We start from the raw sequence: 17,422 nt of genomic DNA, 5'->3' as shown, positions 1-17,422 counted from the left end.
GTCAACAAGGGTCTGCAGGTTTGCAGCCCTGGAGCTCAGGGAGTTGGCCATCCCTGTCTGTGTCTGGGCGACGCCGGCCAGCACCTGGGCAATGGCGCCAATGCCCTCAGCGATGGCCTGCTGAGACTGGGCCATGGCCTGCAGAGACTGTGCCACAGCATTGAGCGCCTCTGCGATTTGCTGCTGGCTCTGGCTGATGGCTTCCTGTGAGAGGGCAGCCATGTCCTGGTCCACGGGCGCCGCCTTCATGGAAAGCCCCAGGCCTTGCATACTGCAACCCATGTCTGACACCGTCGCACCCATTACCTCCACCGCGGACGCCACCCGTGCGGTGTCAGCCTGGGTGGCGTGTATGACCGGCACCACTCCCAGCTCCTGGACGCAGGTGGACTCCTCCCCCTGCGTCTGCAGCTGCCGCAAGCCGGCCGTCACCCCCTTCGATCGTCCCTTGGTCCGTGACTGCATCGGGTCTACGGGTGGGTGTGGTAACTCCAGGAACCCGGGACCCGTCTGGGCGGCAGATGGCTGCCTGCGCCGGGCTGTCCACCGACCGCTCGGTCCCTTGGCTGCTCCTGCCTCTACCTGCTGTACCGGGACGGCTGTGTTGTGCGCACCAGTTAGTTTCCCAGCTGCCTCATCGCTAAAGTGCCCAACCGAGGTCAGTGTCTCTGCGATGGTGGAGGGTGTAGGAGATAGCAGTGGCGTAATGGCGTGCTCCTCATCCGACCTGAAGTCCACGGTCCCGTGGAGTGGTGATCCCTGTCCATCCGTCCCCTGTGTGTGGGTGGCGTGTGCGTCAGTGTCCTGGGCATCGGTGTCCTGTGTGTTAGGTCCCTGTGCATCAGTGTCCTGTGTGTCAGTGTGCTGTGCATCAGTGTCCTGTGTGTCAGTGACCTGTGTGTCAGTGTGCTGTGTGTCAGTGCCCTGTGTGTCAGGGTCCTGTGTGTCAGTGTCCTGGGCGTCAGTGTCCTGTGTGTCAGTGTCCTGTGTGTCAGTGTCATGTGTGTCAGTGTCCTGGGCGTCAGTGTCCTGTGTGTCAGTGTGCTGTGCGTCAGTGTCCTGGGCGTCAGTGTCCTGGGCGTCAGTGTCCTGGGCGTCAGTGTCTTGTGTGTCAGTGTCCTGTGTGTCAGTGTCCTGTGTGTCAGTGTGCTGTGTGTCAGTGTGCTGTGTGTCAGTGTGCTGTGCGTCAGTGACCTGGGCGTCAGTGACCTGTGTGTCAGTGTCCTGTGCGTCAGGGTCCTGCGTGTCAGTGTCCTGGGTGTCAGTGTCTTGTGCATCAGTGTCCTGGGCGTCAGTGTCCTGTGCGTCAGTGTCCTGTGTGTCAGTGTCCTGTGTGTCAGTGTGCTGTGCATCAGTGTCCTGTGCGTCAGTGTCCTGTGTGTCAGTGTGCTGTGTGTCAGTGTCCTGTGTGTCAGTGTCCTGTGTGTCAGTGACCTGGGCGCCAGTGTCCTGTGTGTCAGTGTCCTGGGCGTCAGTGTCCTGTGTGTCAGTGTGCTGTGCGTCAGTGTCCTGGGCATCAGTGTCCTGGGCGTCAGTGTCTTGTGTGTCAGTGTCCTGTGTGTCAGTGTCCTGTGTGTCAGTGTCCTGTGTGTCAGTGTCCTGTGTGTCAGTGTGCTGTGCATCAGTGTCCTGTGTGTCACTGTCCTGTGTGTCAGTGTGCTGTGTGTCAGTGTCCTGTGTGTCAGTGTCTTGTGTGTCAGTGTCCTGTGTGTCAGTGTCCTGTGTGTCAGTGTGCTGTGTGTCAGTGTGCTGTGTGTCAGTGTCCTGTGTGTCAGTGTCCTGGGCGACAGTGTCCTGGGCGTCAGTGTCCTGTGTGTCAGTGAGCTGTGTGTCAGTGTCCTGTGTGTCAGTGTGCTGTGCATCAGTGTGCTGTGCGTCAGTGTCCTGTGTGTCGGTGTCCTGTGTGTCAGTGTGCTGTGCGTCAGTGTCCTGGGTGTCAGTGTCCTGTGTGTCAGTGTCCTGGGCGTCAGTATCCTGTGTGTCAGTGTGCTGTGTGTCAGTGTCCTGTGTGTCAGTGTGCTGTGTGTCAGTGTCCTGAGTGGCAGTGTGCTGTGTGTCAGTGTCCTGTGTGTCAGTGTCCTGTGCGTCAGTGTGCTGTGTGTCAGTGTCCTGGGCGTCAGTGTCCTGTGTGTCAGTGTCCTGTGCGTCAGTGTCCTGTGTGTCAGTGTCCTGAGCGTCAGTGTCCTGGGCGTCAGTGTCCTGTGTGTCAGTGTCCTGGGCGTCAGTGTCCTGTGTGTCAGTGTGCTGTGTGTCAGTGTCCTGTGTGTCAGTGTGCTGTGTGTCAGTGTGCTGTGCGTCAGTGTCCTGGGCGTCAGTGACCTGCGCGTCAGTGTCCTGTGTGTCAGTGTGCTGTGTGTCAGTGTCCTGTGTGTCAGTGTCCTGTGTGTCAGTGTCCTGTGTGTCAGTGCCCTGTGCGTCAGTGTCCTGTGTGTCAGTGTCCTGTGTGTCAGTGTGCTGTGCGTCAGTGTCCTGTGGGTACAGTGTCCTGTGTGTCAGTGTCCTGTGCGTCAGTGTCCTGTGTGTCAGAGTCCTGTGTGTCAGAGTCCTGTGTGTCAGTGTGCTGTGCGTCAGTGTCCTGTGTGTCAGTGTGCTGTGCGTCAGTGTCCTGTGGTCAGTGTGCTGTGTGTCAGTGTCCTGTGTGTCAGTGTCCTGTGCGTCAGTGTCCTGTGACAGAGTGGTGTGCGTCAGTGTCCTGTGTGTCAGTGTTCTGTGCGTCAGTGTCCCGTGTGTCAGTGTCCTGTGTGTCAGTGTCCTGTGTGTCAGTGTTCTGTGTGTCAGTGTGCTGTGTGTCAGTGTGCTGTGTGTCAGTGTCCTGTGTGTCAGTGTCCTGGGCGTCAGTGTCCTGGGCGTCAGTGTGCTGTGCATCAGTGTCCTGTGCGTCAGTGTCCTGTGTGTCAGTGTCCTGTGCGTCAGTGTGCTGTGTGTCGGTGTCCTGTGTGTCAGTGTGCTGTGCGTCAGTGTCCTGGGTGTCAGTGTCCTGTGTGTCAGTGTCCTGGGCGTCAGTGTCCTGTTTGTCAGTGTGCTGTGTGTCAGTGTCCTGTGTGTCAGTGTGCTGTGTGTCAGTGTCCTGAGTGTCAGTGTGCTGTGTGTCAGTGTCCTGTGTGTCAGTGTCCTGTGCGTCAGTGTCCTGTGCGTCAGTGTGCTGTGTGTCAGTGTCCTGGGCGTCAGTGTCCTGTGTGTCAGTGTCCTGTGCGTCAGTGTCCTGTGTGTCAGTGTCCTGGGCGTCAGTGTCCTGGGCGTCAGTGTCCTGTGTGTCAGTGTCCTGGGCGTCAGTGTCCTGGGCGTCAGTGTGCTGTGTGTCAGTGTGCTGTGTGTCAGTGTCCTGTGTGTCAGTGTGCTGTGTGTCAGTGTGCTGTGCGTCAGTGTCCTGGGCGTCAGTGACCTGCGCGTCAGTGTCCTGTGTGTCAGTGTGCTGTGTGTCAGTGTCCTGTGTGTCAGTGTCCTGGGCGTCAGTGTCCTGTGTGTCAGTGTGCTGTGCGTCAGTGTCCTGTGTGTCAGTGTCCTGTGTGTCAGTGTCCTGGGCGTCAGTGTGCTGTGTGTCAGTGTCCTGTGCGTCAGTGTCCTGTGTGTCAGTGTCCTGTGTGTACAGTGTCCTGTGTGTACAGTGTCCTGTGTGTCAGTGTCCTGTGTGTCAGTGTGCTCTGTGTCAGTGTGCTGTGCATCAGTGTCCTGTGCGTCAGTGTCCTGTGTGTCAGTGTGCTGTACATCAGTGTCCTGTGTGTCAGTGTCCTGTGTGTCAGTGTCCTGTGTGTCAGCGTGCTGTGTGTCAGTGTGCTGTGCATCAGTGTCCTGGGCATCAGTGTCCTGTGAGTCAGTGTCCTGTGTGTCATTGTCCTGTGAGTCAGTGTGCTGTGTGTCAGTGTCCTGTGTGTCATTGTCCTGTGAGTCAGTGTGCTGTGTGTCAGTGTCCTGTGTGTCAGTGACCTGTGTGTCAGTGTCCTGGGCGTCAGTGTGCTGTGTGTCAGTGTCCTGTGTGTCAGAGTCCTGTGTGTCAGTGTCCTGTGAGTCAGTGTGCTGTGTGTCAGTGTCCTGTGTGTCAGTGTCCTGTGTGTCGGTGTCCTGTGCATCAGTGTCCTGTGTGTCAGTGTCCTGTGTGTCAGTGTCCTGTGAGTCAGTGTGCTGTGTGTCAGTGTCCTGTGCGTCAGTGTCCTGTGTGTCAGTGTCCTGTGCGTCAGTGTCCTGTGTGTCAGTGTCCTGTGCGTCAGTGTCCTGGGCGGCAGTGTCCTGTGTGTCGGTGTCCTGTGTGTCAGTGTCCTGTGTGTCAGTGTGCTGTGTGTCAGTGTCCTGTGTGTCAGTGTCCTGTGCGTCAGTGTCCTGTGTGTCAGTGTCCTGTGCGTCAGTGTCCTGTGTGTCAGTGTAATGTCTGTCAGTGTGCTGTGCGTCAGTGTCCTGTGTGTCAGTGTCCTGTGTGTCGGTGTCCTGTGTGTCAGTGTCCTGTGTGTCAGTGTGCTGTGTGTCAGTGTCCTGTGTGTCAGTGTCCTGTGCGTCAGTGTCCTGTGTGTCAGTGTCCTGTGCGTCAGTGTCCTCTGTGTCAGTGTAATGTCTGTCAGTGTGCTGTGCGTCAGTGTCCTGTGTGTCAGTGTCCTGTGTGTCAGCGTGCTGCGTGTCAGTGTCCTGTGTGTCAGTGTCCTGTTCATCAGTGTCCTGTGTGTCGGTGTCCTGTGAGTCAGTGTCCTGTGAGTCAGTGTCCTGTGTGTCAGTGTGCTGTGAGTCAGTGTCCTGTTTATCAGTGTCCTGTGTGTCGGTGTCCTGTGAGTCAGTGTCCTGTGAGTCAGTGTCCTGTGTGTCAGTGTCCTGTGTGTCAGTGTCCTGTTCATCAGTGTCATGTGTGTCGGTGTCCTGTGAGTCAGTGTCCTGTGAGTCAGTGTTCTGTGTGTCAGTGTGCTGTGTGTCAGTGTCCTGTGTGTCAGTGTGCTGTGAGTCAGTGTCCTGTGTGTCAGTGTGCTGTGAGTCAGTGTCCTGTGTGTCAGTGTGCTGTGAGTCAGTGTCCTGTGTGTCAGTGTCCTGTGTGTCAGTGTGCTGTGTGTACAGTGTCCTGTGTGTACAGTGTCCTGTGTGTCAGTGTGCTGTGAGTCAGTGTCCTGTTCATCAGTGTCCTGTGTGTCGGTGTCCTGTGAGTCAGTGTCCTGTGAGTCAGTGTCCTGTGTGTCAGTGTCCTGTGTGTCAGTGTGCTGTGAGTCAGTGTCCTGTGAGTCAGTGTCCTGTGAGTCAGTGTCCTGTGTGTCAGTGTGCTGTGTGTCAGTGTCCTGTGTGTCAGTGTGCTGTGAGTCAGTGTCCTGTGTGTCAGTGTGCTGTGAGTCAGTGTCCTGTCTGTCAGTGTGCTGTGAGTCAGTGTCCTGTGTGTCAGTGTCCTGTGTGTCAGTGTGCTGTGTGTACAGTGTCCTGTGTGTACAGTGTCCTGTGTGTCAGTGTCCTGTGTGTCAGTGTCCTGTTTGTCAGCGTGCTGTGTGTCAGTGTCCTGTGTGTCAGTGTGCTGTGAGTGAGTGTCCTGTGTGTCAGTGTGCTGTGTGTCAGTGTCCTGTGTGTCAGTGTCCTGTGTGTCAGTGTCCTGTGAGTCAGTGTGCTGTGTGTCAGTGTCCTGTGTGTCGGTGTCCTGTGTGTCAGTGTCCTGTGTGTCAGTGTCCTGTGTGTCAGTGTCCTGTTCATCAGTGTCCTGTGCGTCAGTGTCCTGTGTGTCGGTGTCCTGTGTGTCAGTGTCCTGTGTGTCAGTGTCCTGTTCATCAGTGTCCTGTGCGTCAGTGTCCTGTGTGTCGGTGTCCTGTGAGTCAGTGTCCTGTGTGTCAGTGTCCTGTGTGTCAGTGTCCTGTGTATCAGTGTCCTGTGAGTCAGTGTCCTGTGTATCAGTGTCCTGTGAGTCAGTGTCCTGTGAGTCAGTGTCCTGGGCGTCAGTGTGCTGTGTGTCAGTGTCCTGTGTGTCAGAGTCCTGTGTGTCAGTGTCCTGTGAGTCAGTGTGCTGTGTGTCAGTGTCCTGTGTGTCAGTGTCCTGGGCGTCAGTGTCCTGTGTGTCAGTGTCCTGTGTGTCGGTGTCCTGTGAGTCAGTGTCCTGTGTGTCGGTGTCCTGTGTTTCAGTGTCCTGTGAGTCAGTGTCCTGTGTATCAGTGTCCTGTGAGTCAGTGTCCTGTGAGTCAGTGTCCTGGGCGTCAGTGTGCTGTGTGTCAGTGTCCTGTGTGTCAGTGTCCTGTGTGTCAGTGTCCTGTGAGTCAGTGTGCTGTGTGTCAGTGTCCTGTGTGTCAGTGTCCTGGGCGTCAGTGTCCTGTGTGTCAGTGTCCTGTGTGTCAGTGTCCTGTGTGTCAGTGTCCTGTGAGTCAGTGTGCTGTGTGTCAGTGTGCTGTGTGTCAGCGTGCTGTGAGTCAGTGTCCTGTGTGTCAGTGTCCTGTGTGTCAGTGTCCTGTGTGTCAGTGTCCTGTGTGTCAGTGTCCTGTGTGTCAGTGTCCTGTGAGTCAGTGTGCTGTGAGTCAGTGTCCTGTGTGTTAGTATCCTGTGTGTCAGTGTGCTGTGTGTCAGTGTCCAGTGAGTCAGTGTCCTGTGTGTCAGTGTGCTGTGTGTCAGTGTCCTGTGAGTCAGTGTCCTGTGTGTCAGTGTCCTGGGCGTCAGGGTCCTGTGAGTCAGTGTGCTGTGTGTCAGTGTCCTGGGTGTCAGCGTGCTGTGTGTCAGTGTCCTGTGTGTCAGTGTCCTGTGAGTCAGTGTGCTGTGGGTCAGTGTCCTGTGTGTCAGTGTGATGTGTGTCAGTGTCCTGGGCGTCAGTGTCCTGTGTGTCAGTGTCCTGTGAGTGAGTGTGCTGTGTGTCAGTGTCCTGTGTGTCAGTGTCCTGGGCGTCAGTGTGCTGTGTGTCAGTGTCCTGTTCATCAGTGTCCTGTGCGTCAGTGTCCTGTGTGTCGGTGTCCTGTGTGTCAGTGTCCTGTGTGTCAGTGTCCTGTTCATCAGTGTCCTGTGCGTCAGTGTCCTGTGTGTCGGTGTCCTGTGAGTCAGTGTCCTGTGTGTCGGTGTCCTGTGTGTCAGTGTCCTGTGAGTCAGTGTCCTGTGTATCAGTGTCCTGTGAGTCAGTGTCCTGTGAGTCAGTGTCCTGGGCGTCAGTGTGCTGTGTGTCCAGTGTCCTGTGTGTCAGTGTCCTGTGTGTCAGTGTCCTGTGAGTCAGTGTGCTGTGTGTCAGTGTCCTGTGAGTCAGTGTCCTGGGCGTCAGTGTCCTGTGTGTCAGTGTCCTGTGTGTCAGTGTCCTGTGTGTCGGTGTCCTGTGTGTCAGTGTCCTGTGAGTCAGTGTCCTGTGTATCAGTGTCCTGTGAGTCAGTGTCCTGTGAGTCAGTGTCCTGGGCGTCAGTGTGCTGTGTGTCAGTGTCCTGTGTGTCAGTGTCCTGTGTGTCAGTGTCCTGTGAGTCAGTGTGCTGTGTGTCAGTGTCATGTGTGTCAGTGTCCTGGGCGTCAGTGCCCTGTGTGTCAGTGTCCTGTGTGTCAGTGTCCTGTGTGTCAGTGTCCTGTGAGTCAGTGTGCTGTGTGTCAGTGTGCTGTGTGTCAGCGTGCTGTGAGTCAGTGTCCTGTGTGTCAGTGTCCTGTGTGTCAGTGTCCTGTGTGTCAGTGTCCTGTGAGTCAGTGTGCTGTGAGTCAGTGTCCTGTGTGTTAGTATCCTGTGAGTCAGTGTCCTGTGTTTCAGTGTGCTGTGTGTCAGTGTCCTGTGAGTCAGTGTCCTGTGTGTCAGTGTCCTGGGCGTCAGGGTCCTGTGAGTCAGTGTGCTGTGTGTCAGTGTCCTGGGTGTCAGCGTGCTGTGTGTCAGTGTCCTGTGTGTCAGTGTCCTGTGAGTCAGTGTGCTGTGGGTCAGTGTCCTGTGTATCAGTGTGCTGTGTGTCAGTGTCCTGGGCGTCAGTGTCCTGTGTGTCAGTGTCCTGTGAGTGAGTGTGCTGTGTGTCAGTGTCCTGTGTGTCAGTGTCCTGGGCGTCAGTGTGCTGTGTGTCAGTGTCCTGTGTGTCAGTGTCCTGTGAGTCTGTGTCCTGTGTGTCAGTGTCCTGTGTGTCAGTGTCCTGTGTGTCAGTGTCCTGTGAGTCAGTGTCCTGTGTGTCAGTGTCCTGTGTGTCAGTGTGCTGTGCGCCAGTGTCCTGTGTGTCAGTGTCCTGTGTGTCCGTGTCCTGTGAGTCAGTGTGCTGTGTGTCAGTGTCCTGTGTGTCAGTGTCCTGTGTGTCAGCGTGCTGTGTGTCAGTGTCCTGTGTGTCAGTGTCCTGTGTGTCAGTGTCATGTGAGTCAGTGTGCTGTGTGTCAGTGTCCTGTGTGTCAGTGTCCTGTGTGTCAGTGTCCTGGGCGTCAGTGTCCTGGGCGTCAGTGTCCTGTGTGTCAGTGTCCTGTGTGTCAGTGTCCTGTGAGTCAGTCTGCTGTGTGTCAGTGTCCTGTGAGTCAGTGTCCTGTGTGTCAGTTTCCTGTGTGTCAGTGTCCTGTGTGTCAGTGTCCTGGGCGTCAGCGTCCTGGGCGTCAGTGTCCTGTGTGTCAGTGTCCTGTGTGTCAGTGTCCTGTGTGTCAGTGTCCTGGGCGTCAGTGTCCTGGGCGTCAGTGTCCTGTGAGTCAGTGTGCTGTGAGTCAGTGTCCTGTGTGTCAGTGTCCTGTGTGTCAGTGTCCTGGGCGTCAGTGTCCTGGGCGTCAGTGTCCTGTGTGTCAGTGTCATGTGAGTCAGTGTGCTGTGTGTCAGTGTCCTGTGTGTCAGTGTCCTGTGTGTCAGTGTCCTGTGTGTCAGTGTCCTGGGCGTCAGTGTCCTGGGTGTCAGTGTCCTGTGTGTCAGTGTCCTGTGTGTCAGTGTGCTGTCAGTCAGTGTCCTGTGTGTCAGTGTCCTGTGAGTCAGTGTCCTGTGTGTCAGTGTGCTGTGTGTCAGTGTCCTGTGAGTCAGTGTGCTGTGTGTCAGTGTCCTGTGAGTCAGTGTGCTGTGAGTCAGTGTCCTGTGTGTCAGTGTCCTGTGAGTCAGTGTCCTGTGTGTCAGTGTGCTGTGTGTCAGTGTCCTGTGAGTCAGTGTGCTGTGTGTCAGTGTCCTGTGTGTCAGTGTGCTGCGAGTCAGTGTCCTGTGTGTCAGTGTCCTGTGAGTCAGTGTCCTGTGTGTCAGTGTGCTGTGTGTCGGTGTCCTGTGAGTCAGTGTCCTGTGAGTCAGTGTCCTGTGTGTCAGTGTCCTGTGAGTCAGTGTGCTGTGTGTCAGTGTGCTGTGTGTCAGTGTGCTGTGTGTCAGTGCCCTGTGTGTCAGTGTGCTGTGTGTCAGTGTGCTGTGAGTCAGTGTCCTGTGTGTCAGTGTGCTGTGTGTCAGTGTGCTGTGAGTCAGTGTGCTGTGTGTCAGTGTGCTGTGTGTCAGTGTGCTGTGAGTCAGTGTCCTGTGTGTCAGTGTGCTGTGTGTCAGTGTGCTGTGTGTCAGTGTGCTGTGAGTCAGTGTGCTGTGTGTCAGTGTGCTGTGAGTCAGTGTGCTGTGTGTCAGTGTGCTGTGAGTCAGTGTCCTGTGAGTCAGTGTGCTGTGAGTCAGTGTCCTGTGTGTCAGTGTGCTGTGAGTCAGTGTGCTGTGTGTCAGTGTGCTGTGTGTCAGTGTGCTGTGAGTCAGTGTGCTGTGTGTCAGTGTCCTGTGAGTCAGTGAGCTGTGTGTCAGTGTCCTGTGAGTCAGTGTCCTGTGAGTCAGTGTGCTGTGAGTCAGTGTCCTGTGTGTCAGTGTCCTGTGAGTCAGTGTCCTGTGAGTGAGTGTCCTGTGAGTCAGTGTGCTGTGTGTCAGTGTGCTGTGAGTCAGTGTCCTGTGTGTCAGTGTGCTGTGAGTCAGTGTCCTGTGAGTCAGTGTCCTGTGTGTCAGTGTCCTGTGAGTCAGTGTCCTGTGAGTCAGTGTGCTGTCTGTCAGTGTCCTGTGAGTCAGTGTCCTGTGTGTCAGTGTCCTGTGAGTCAGTGTGCTGTGAGTCAGTGTGCTGTGTGTCTGTGTCCTGTGAGTCAGTGTCCTGTGAGTCAGTGTCCTGTGTGTCAGTGTCCTGTGAGTCAGTGTCCTGTGTGTCAGTGTCCTGTGAGTCAGTGTGCTGTGAGTCAGTGTGCTGTGAGTCAGTGTGCTGTGTGTCAGTGTGCTGTCTGTCAGTGTCCTGTGAGTCAGTGTCCTGTGAGTCAGTGTGCTGTGAGTCAGTGTGCTGTGTGTCAGTGTGCTGTGAGTCAGTGTCCTGTGAGTCAGTATCCTGTGAGTCAGTGTCCTGTGAGTCAGTGTGCTGTGAGTCAGTGTGCTGTCTGTCAGTGTCCTGTGAGTCAGTGTCCTGTGTGTCAGTGTCCTGTTAGTCAGTGTGCTGTGAGTCAGTGTCCTGTGAGTCAGTGTCCTGTGAGTCAGTGTCCTGTGAGTCAGTGTGCTGTGAGTCAGTGTGCTGTGAGTCAGTGTGCTGTGTGTCAGTGTGCTGTGAGTCAGTGTGCTGTGTGTCAGTGTGCTGTGTGTCAGCGTGCTGTGAGTCAGCGTGCTGTGAGTCAGTGTGCTGTGAGTCAGTGTGCTGTGTGTCAGTGTGCTGTGAGTCAGTGTGCTGTCTGTCAGTGTCCTGTGAGTCAGTGTCCTGTGAGTCAGTGTCCTGTGTGTCAGTGTGCTGTGAGTCAGTGTGCTGTGAGTCAGTGTCCTGTGAGTCAGTGTCCTGTGAGTCAGTGTCCTGTGTGTCAGTGTGCTGTGAGTCAGTGTCCTGTGTGTCAGTGTCCTGTGTGTCAGTGTGCTGTGAGTCAGTGTGCTGTGAGTCAGTGTGCTGTGTGTCAGTGTGCTGTGAGTCAGTGTCCTGTGAGTCAGTGTGCTGTGAGTCAGTGTGCTGTCTGTCAGTGTCCTGTGAGTCAGTGTCCTGTGTGTCAGTGTGCTGTGTGTCAGTGTCCTGTGAGTCAGTGTCCTGTGAGTCAGTGTCCTGTGAGTCAGTGTGCTGTCTGTCAGTGTCCTGTGAGTCAGTGTCCTGTGTGTCAGTGTGCTGTGAGTCAGTGTGCTGTGTGTCAGTGTGCTGTGAGTCAGTGTCCTGTGAGTCAGTGTGCTGTGAGTCAGTGTCCTGTGAGTCAGTGTCCTGTGAGTCAGTGTCCTGTGTGTCAGTGTCCTGTGAGTCAGTGTGCTGTGAGTCAGTGTGCTGTGAGTCAGTGTCCTGTGAGTCAGTGTGCTGTGTGTCAGTGTCCTGTGAGTCAGTGTGCTGTGAGTCAGTGTGCTGTGTGTCAGTGTCCTGTGAGTCAGTGTGCTGTGAGTCAGTGTGCTGTGTGTCAGTGTGCTGTGAGTCAGTGTGCTGTGTGTCAGTGTGCTGTGTGTCAGTGTCCTGTGAGTCAGTGTCCTGTGAGTCAGTGTGCTGTGTGTCAGTGTCCTGTGAGTCAGTGTCCTGTGAGTCAGTGTGCTGTGAGTCAGTGTCCTGTGAGTCAGTGTGCTGTGAGTCAGTGTCCTGTGTGTCAGTGTGCTGTGAGTCAGTGTGCTGTGTGTCAGTGTGCTGGGCGTCAGTGTGCTGTGTGTCAGTGTGCTGTGTGTCAGTGTCCTGTGAGTCAGTGTGCTGTGTGTCAGTGTGCTGTGAGTCAGTGTGCTGTGAGTCAGTGTGCTGTGTGTCAGTGTGCTGTGAGTCAGTGTCCTGTGTGTCAGTGTCCTGTGAGTCAGTGTCCTGTGTGTCAGTGTGCTGTGAGTCAGTGTCCTGGGCGTCAGTGTGCTGTGTGTCAGTGTGCTGTGTGTCAGTGTCCTTTGAGTCAGTGTGCTGTGAGTCAGTGTGCTGTGAGTCAGTGTGCTGTGTGTCAGTGTGCTGTGAGTCAGTGTGCTGTGAGTCAGTGTCCTGTGAGTCAGTGTCCTGTGAGTCAGTGTGCTGTGAGTCAGTGTCCTGTGAGTCAGTGTGCTGTGTGTCAGTGTCCTGTGAGTCAGTGTGCTGTGTGTCAGTGTCCTGTGAGTCAGTGTGCTGTGTGTCAGTGTGCTGTGAGTCAGTGTGCTGTGTGTCAGTGTGCTGTGAGTCAGTGTGCTGTGTGTCAGTGTCCTGTGAGTCAGTGTCCTGTGAGTCAGTGTGCTGTGTGTCAGTGTCCTGTGAGTCAGTGTGCTGTGAGTCAGTGTGCTGTGTGTCAGTGTGCTTTGAGTCAGTGTCCTGTGTGTCAGTGAGCTGTGTGTCAGTGTGCTGTGAGTCAGTGTGCTGTGAGTCAGTGTGCTGTGTGTCAGTGTGCTGTGAGTCAGTGTCCTGTGTGTCAGTGTCCTGTGAGTCAGTGTGCTGTGAGTCAGTGTCCTGTGTGTCAGTGTGCTGTGTGTCAGTGTCCTGTGTGTCAGTGTCCTGTGTGTCAGTGTGCTGTGAGTCAGTGTGCTGTGAGTCAGTGTGCTGTGTGTCAGTGTGCTGTGAGTCAGTGTCCTGTGTGTCAGTGTCCTGTGAGTCAGTGTGCTGTGAGTCAGTGTCCTGTGTGTCAGTGTGCTGTGTGTCAGTGTGCTGTGTGTCAGTGTGCTGTGAGTCAGTGTCCTGTGTGTCAGTGTCCTGTGAGTCAGTGTGCTGTGAGTCAGTGTCCTGTGAGTCAGTGTGCTGTGTGTCAGTGTGCTGTGTGTCAGTGTCCTGTGTGTCAGTGTGCTGTGAGTCAGTGTCCTGTGTGTCAGTGTGCTGTGTGTCAGTGTCCTGTGTGTCAGTGTCCTGTGAGTCAGTGTCCTGTGAGTCAGTGTGCTGTGTGTCAGTGTCCTGTGTGTCAGTGTGCTGTGTGTCAGTGTCCTGTGAGTCAGTGTGCTGTGAGTCAGTGTGCTGTGTGTCAGTGTGCTGTGAGTCAGTGTGCTGTGTGTCAGCGTGCTGTGAGTCAGTGTGCTGTGTGTCATTGTGCTGTGAGTCAGTGTCCTGTGTGTCAGTGTGCTGTGTGTCAGTGTGCTGTGAGTCAGTGTGCTGTGAGTCAGTGTGCTGTGTGTCGGTGTGCTGTGAGTCGGTGTCCTGTGAGTCAGTGTGTTGTGAGTCAGTGTGCTGTGAGTCAGTGTGCTGTGAGTCAGTGTGCTGTGCGTCAGTGTGCTGTGTGTCAGTGTCCTGTGAGTCAGTGTGCTGTGTGTCAGTGTGCTGTGAGTCAGTGTGCTGTGAGTCAGTGTGCTGTGTGTCAGTGTGCTGTGTGTCAGTGTCCTGTGAGTCAGTGTGCTGTGAGTCGGTGTGCTGTGAGTCGGTGTGCTGTGAGTCAGTGTGTTGTGAGTCAGTGTGCTGTGAGTCAGTGTGCTGTGCGTCAGTGTGCTGTGTGTCAGTGTCCTGTGAGTCAGTGTGCTGTGAGTCAGTGTGCTGTGAGTCGGTGTGCTGTGAGTCGGTGTCCTGTGAGTCAGTGTGTTGTGAGTCAGTGTGCTGTGAGTCAGTGTGCTGTGAGTCAGTGTGCTGTGCGTCAGTGTGCTGTGTGTGAGTGTCCTGTGAGTCAGTGTGCTGTGAGTCAGTGTGCTGTGAGTCAGTGTCCTGTGTGTCAGTGTGCTGTGTGTCAGTGTGCTGTGTGTCAGTGTGCTGTGTGTCAGTGTCCTGTGAGTCAGTGTGCTGTGAGTCAGTGTGCTGTGTGTCAGTGTGCTGTGAGTCAGTGTGCTGTGTGTCAGTGTGCTGTGAGTCAGTGTGCTGTGAGTCAGTGTGCTGTGAGTCAGTGTCCTGTGTGTCAGTGTGCTGTGAGTCAGTGTGCTGTGTGTCAGTGTGCTGGGCGTCAGTGTGCTGTGTGTCAGTGTGCTGTGTGTCAGCGTGCTGTGAGTCAGTGTCCTGTGTGTCAGTGTCCTGTGTGTCAGTGTCCTGTGTGTCAGTGTCCTGTGAGTCAGTGTGCTGTGAGTCAGTGTCCTGTGTGTTAGTATCCTGTGAGTCAGTGTCCTGTGTGTCAGTGTGCTGTGTGTCAGTGTCCTGTGAGTCAGTGTCCTGTGTGTCAGTGTCCTGGGCGTCAGGGTCCTGTGAGTCAGTGTGCTGTGTGTCAGTGTCCTGGGTGTCAGCGTGCTGTGTGTCAGTGTCCTGTGTGTCAGTGTCCTGTGAGTCAGTGTGCTGTGGGTCAGTGTCCTGTGTATCAGTGTGCTGTGTGTCAGTGTCCTGGGCGTCAGTGTCCTGTGTGTCAGTGTCCTGTGAGTGAGTGTGCTGTGTGTCAGTGTCCTGTGTGTCAGTGTCCTGGGCGTCAGTGTGCTGTGTGTCAGTGTCCTGTGTGTCAGTGTCCTGTGAGTCTGTGTCCTGTGTGTCAGTGTCCTGTGTGTCAGTGTCCTGTGTGTCAGTGTCCTGTGAGTCAGTGTCCTGTGTGTCAGTGTCCTGTGTGTCAGTGTGCTGTGCGCCAGTGTCCTGTGTGTCAGTGTCCTGTGTGTCCGTGTCCTGTGAGTCAGTGTGCTGTGTGTCAGTGTCCTGTGTGTCAGTGTCCTGTGTGTCAGCGTGCTGTGTGTCAGTGTCCTGTGTGTCAGTGTCCTGTGTGTCAGTGTCATGTGAGTCAGTGTGCTGTGTGTCAGTGTCCTGTGTGTCAGTGTCCTGTGTGTCAGTGTCCTGGGCGTCAGTGTCCTGGGCGTCAGTGTCCTGTGTGTCAGTGTCCTGTGTGTCAGTGTCCTGTGAGTCAGTCTGCTGTGTGTCAGTGTCCTGTGAGTCAGTGTCCTGTGTGTCAGTTTCCTGTGTGTCAGTGTCCTGTGTGTCAGTGTCCTGGGCGTCAGCGTCCTGGGCGTCAGTGTCCTGTGTGTCAGTGTCCTGTGTGTCAGTGTCCTGTGTGTCAGTGTCCTGGGCGTCAGTGTCCTGGGCGTCAGTGTCCTGTGAGTCAGTGTGCTGTGAGTCAGTGTCCTGTGTGTCAGTGTCCTGTGTGTCAGTGTCCTGGGCGTCAGTGTCCTGGGCGTCAGTGTCCTGTGTGTCAGTGTCATGTGAGTCAGTGTGCTGTGTGTCAGTGTCCTGTGTGTCAGTGTCCTGTGTGTCAGTGTCCTGTGTGTCAGTGTCCTGGGCGTCAGTGTCCTGGGTGTCAGTGTCCTGTGTGTCAGTGTCCTGTGTGTCAGTGTGCTGTCAGTCAGTGTCCTGTGTGTCAGTGTCCTGTGAGTCAGTGTCCTGTGTGTCAGTGTGCTGTGTGTCAGTGTCCTGTGAGTCAGTGTGCTGTGTGTCAGTGTCCTGTGAGTCAGTGTGCTGTGAGTCAGTGTCCTGTGTGTCAGTGTCCTGTGAGTCAGTGTCCTGTGTGTCAGTGTGCTGTGTGTCAGTGTCCTGTGAGTCAGTGTGCTGTGTGTCAGTGTCCTGTGTGTCAGTGTGCTGCGAGTCAGTGTCCTGTGTGTCAGTGTCCTGTGAGTCAGTGTCCTGTGTGTCAGTGTGCTGTGTGTCGGTGTCCTGTGAGTCAGTGTCCTGTGAGTCAGTGTCCTGTGTGTCAGTGTCCTGTGAGTCAGTGTGCTGTGTGTCAGTGTGCTGTGTGTCAGTGTGCTGTGTGTCAGTGCCCTGTGTGTCAGTGTGCTGTGTGTCAGTGTGCTGTGAGTCAGTGTCCTGTGTGTCAGTGTGCTGTGTGTCAGTGTGCTGTGAGTCAGTGTGCTGTGTGTCAGTGTGCTGTGTGTCAGTGTGCTGTGAGTCAGTGTCCTGTGTGTCAGTGTGCTGTGTGTCAGTGTGCTGTGTGTCAGTGTGCTGTGAGTCAGTGTGCTGTGTGTCAGTGTGCTGTGAGTCAGTGTGCTGTGTGTCAGTGTGCTGTGAGTCAGTGTCCTGTGAGTCAGTGTGCTGTGAGTCAGTGTCCTGTGTGTCAGTGTGCTGTGAGTCAGTGTGCTGTGTGTCAGTGTGCTGTGTGTCAGTGTGCTGTGAGTCAGTGTGCTGTGTGTCAGTGTCCTGTGAGTCAGTGAGCTGTGTGTCAGTGTCCTGTGAGTCAGTGTCCTGTGAGTCAGTGTGCTGTGAGTCAGTGTCCTGTGTGTCAGTGTCCTGTGAGTCAGTGTCCTGTGAGTGAGTGTCCTGTGAGTCAGTGTGCTGTGTGTCAGTGTGCTGTGAGTCAGTGTCCTGTGTGTCAGTGTGCTGTGAGTCAGTGTCCTGTGAGTCAGTGTCCTGTGTGTCAGTGTCCTGTGAGTCAGTGTCCTGTGAGTCAGTGTGCTGTCTGTCAGTGTCCTGTGAGTCAGTGTCCTGTGTGTCAGTGTCCTGTGAGTCAGTGTGCTGTGAGTCAGTGTGCTGTGTGTCTGTGTCCTGTGAGTCAGTGTCCTGTGAGTCAGTGTCCTGTGTGTCAGTGTCCTGTGAGTCAGTGTCCTGTGAGTCAGTGTCCTGTGTGTCAGTGTCCTGTGAGTCAGTGTGCTGTGAGTCAGTGTGCTGTGAGTCAGTGTGCTGTGTGTCAGTGTGCTGTCTGTCAGTGTCCTGTGAGTCAGTGTCCTGTGAGTCAGTGTGCTGTGAGTCAGTGTGCTGTGTGTCAGTGTGCTGTGAGTCAGTGTCCTGTGAGTCAGTATCCTGTGAGTCAGTGTCCTGTGAGTCAGTGTGCTGTGAGTCAGTGTGCTGTCTGTCAGTGTCCTGTGAGTCAGTGTCCTGTGTGTCAGTGTCCTGTTAGTCAGTGTGCTGTGAGTCAGTGTGCTGTGTGTCAGTGTCCTGTGAGTCAGTGTCCTGTGAGTCAGTGTGCTGTGAGTCAGTGTGCTGTGAGTCAGTGTGCTGTGTGTCAGTGTGCTGTGAGTCAGTGTGCTGTGTGTCAGCGTGCTGTGAGTCAGCGTGCTGTGAGTCAGTGTGCTGTGAGTCAGTGTGCTGTGTGTCAGTGTGCTGTGAGTCAGTGTGCTGTCTGTCAGTGTCCTGTGAGTCAGTGTCCTGTGAGTCAGTGTCCTGTGTGTCAGTGTGCTGTGAGTCAGTGTGCTGTGAGTCAGTGTCCTGTGAGTCAGTGTCCTGTGAGTCAGTGTCCTGTGTGTCAGTGTGCTGTGAGTCAGTGTCCTGTGTGTCAGTGTCCTGTGTGTCAGTGTGCTGTGAGTCAGTGTGCTGTGAGTCAGTGTGCTGTGTGTCAGTGTGCTGTGAGTCAGTGTCCTGTGAGTCAGTGTGCTGTGAGTCAGTGTGCTGTGAGTCAGTGTGCTGTCTGTCAGTGTCCTGTGAGTCAGTGTCCTGTGTGTCAGTGTGCTGTGTGTCAGTGTCCTGTGAGTCAGTGTCCTGTGAGTCAGTGTCCTGTGAGTCAGTGTGCTGTCTGTCAGTGTCCTGTGAGTCAGTGTCCTGTGTGTCAGTGTGCTGTGAGTCAGTGTGCTGTGTGTCAGTGTGCTGTGAGTCAGTGTCCTGTGAGTCAGTGTGCTGTGAGTCAGTGTCCTGTGAGTCAGTGTCCTGTGAGTCAGTGTCCTGTGTGTCAGTGTCCTGTGAGTCAGTGTGCTGTGAGTCAGTGTGCTGTGAGTCAGTGTCCTGTGAGTCAGTGTGCTGTGTGTCAGTGTCCTGTGAGTCAGTGTGCTGTGAGTCAGTGTGCTGTGTGTCAGTGTCCTGTGAGTCAGTGTGCTGTGAGTCAGTGTGCTGTGAGTCAGTGTGCTGTGTGTCAGTGTGCTGTGTGTCAGTGTCCTGTGAGTCAGTGTCCTGTGAGTCAGTGTGCTGTGTGTCAGTGTCCTGTGAGTCAGTGTCCTGTGAGTCAGTGTGCTGTGAGTCAGTGTCCTGTGAGT

Source organism: Scyliorhinus torazame, chromosome 8 (genome assembly GCF_047496885.1).
Source record: "Scyliorhinus torazame isolate Kashiwa2021f chromosome 8, sScyTor2.1, whole genome shotgun sequence".
NCBI lineage: Eukaryota > Metazoa > Chordata > Chondrichthyes > Carcharhiniformes > Scyliorhinidae > Scyliorhinus > Scyliorhinus torazame.
Note: the sequence above shows the minus strand (reverse complement) of the source record.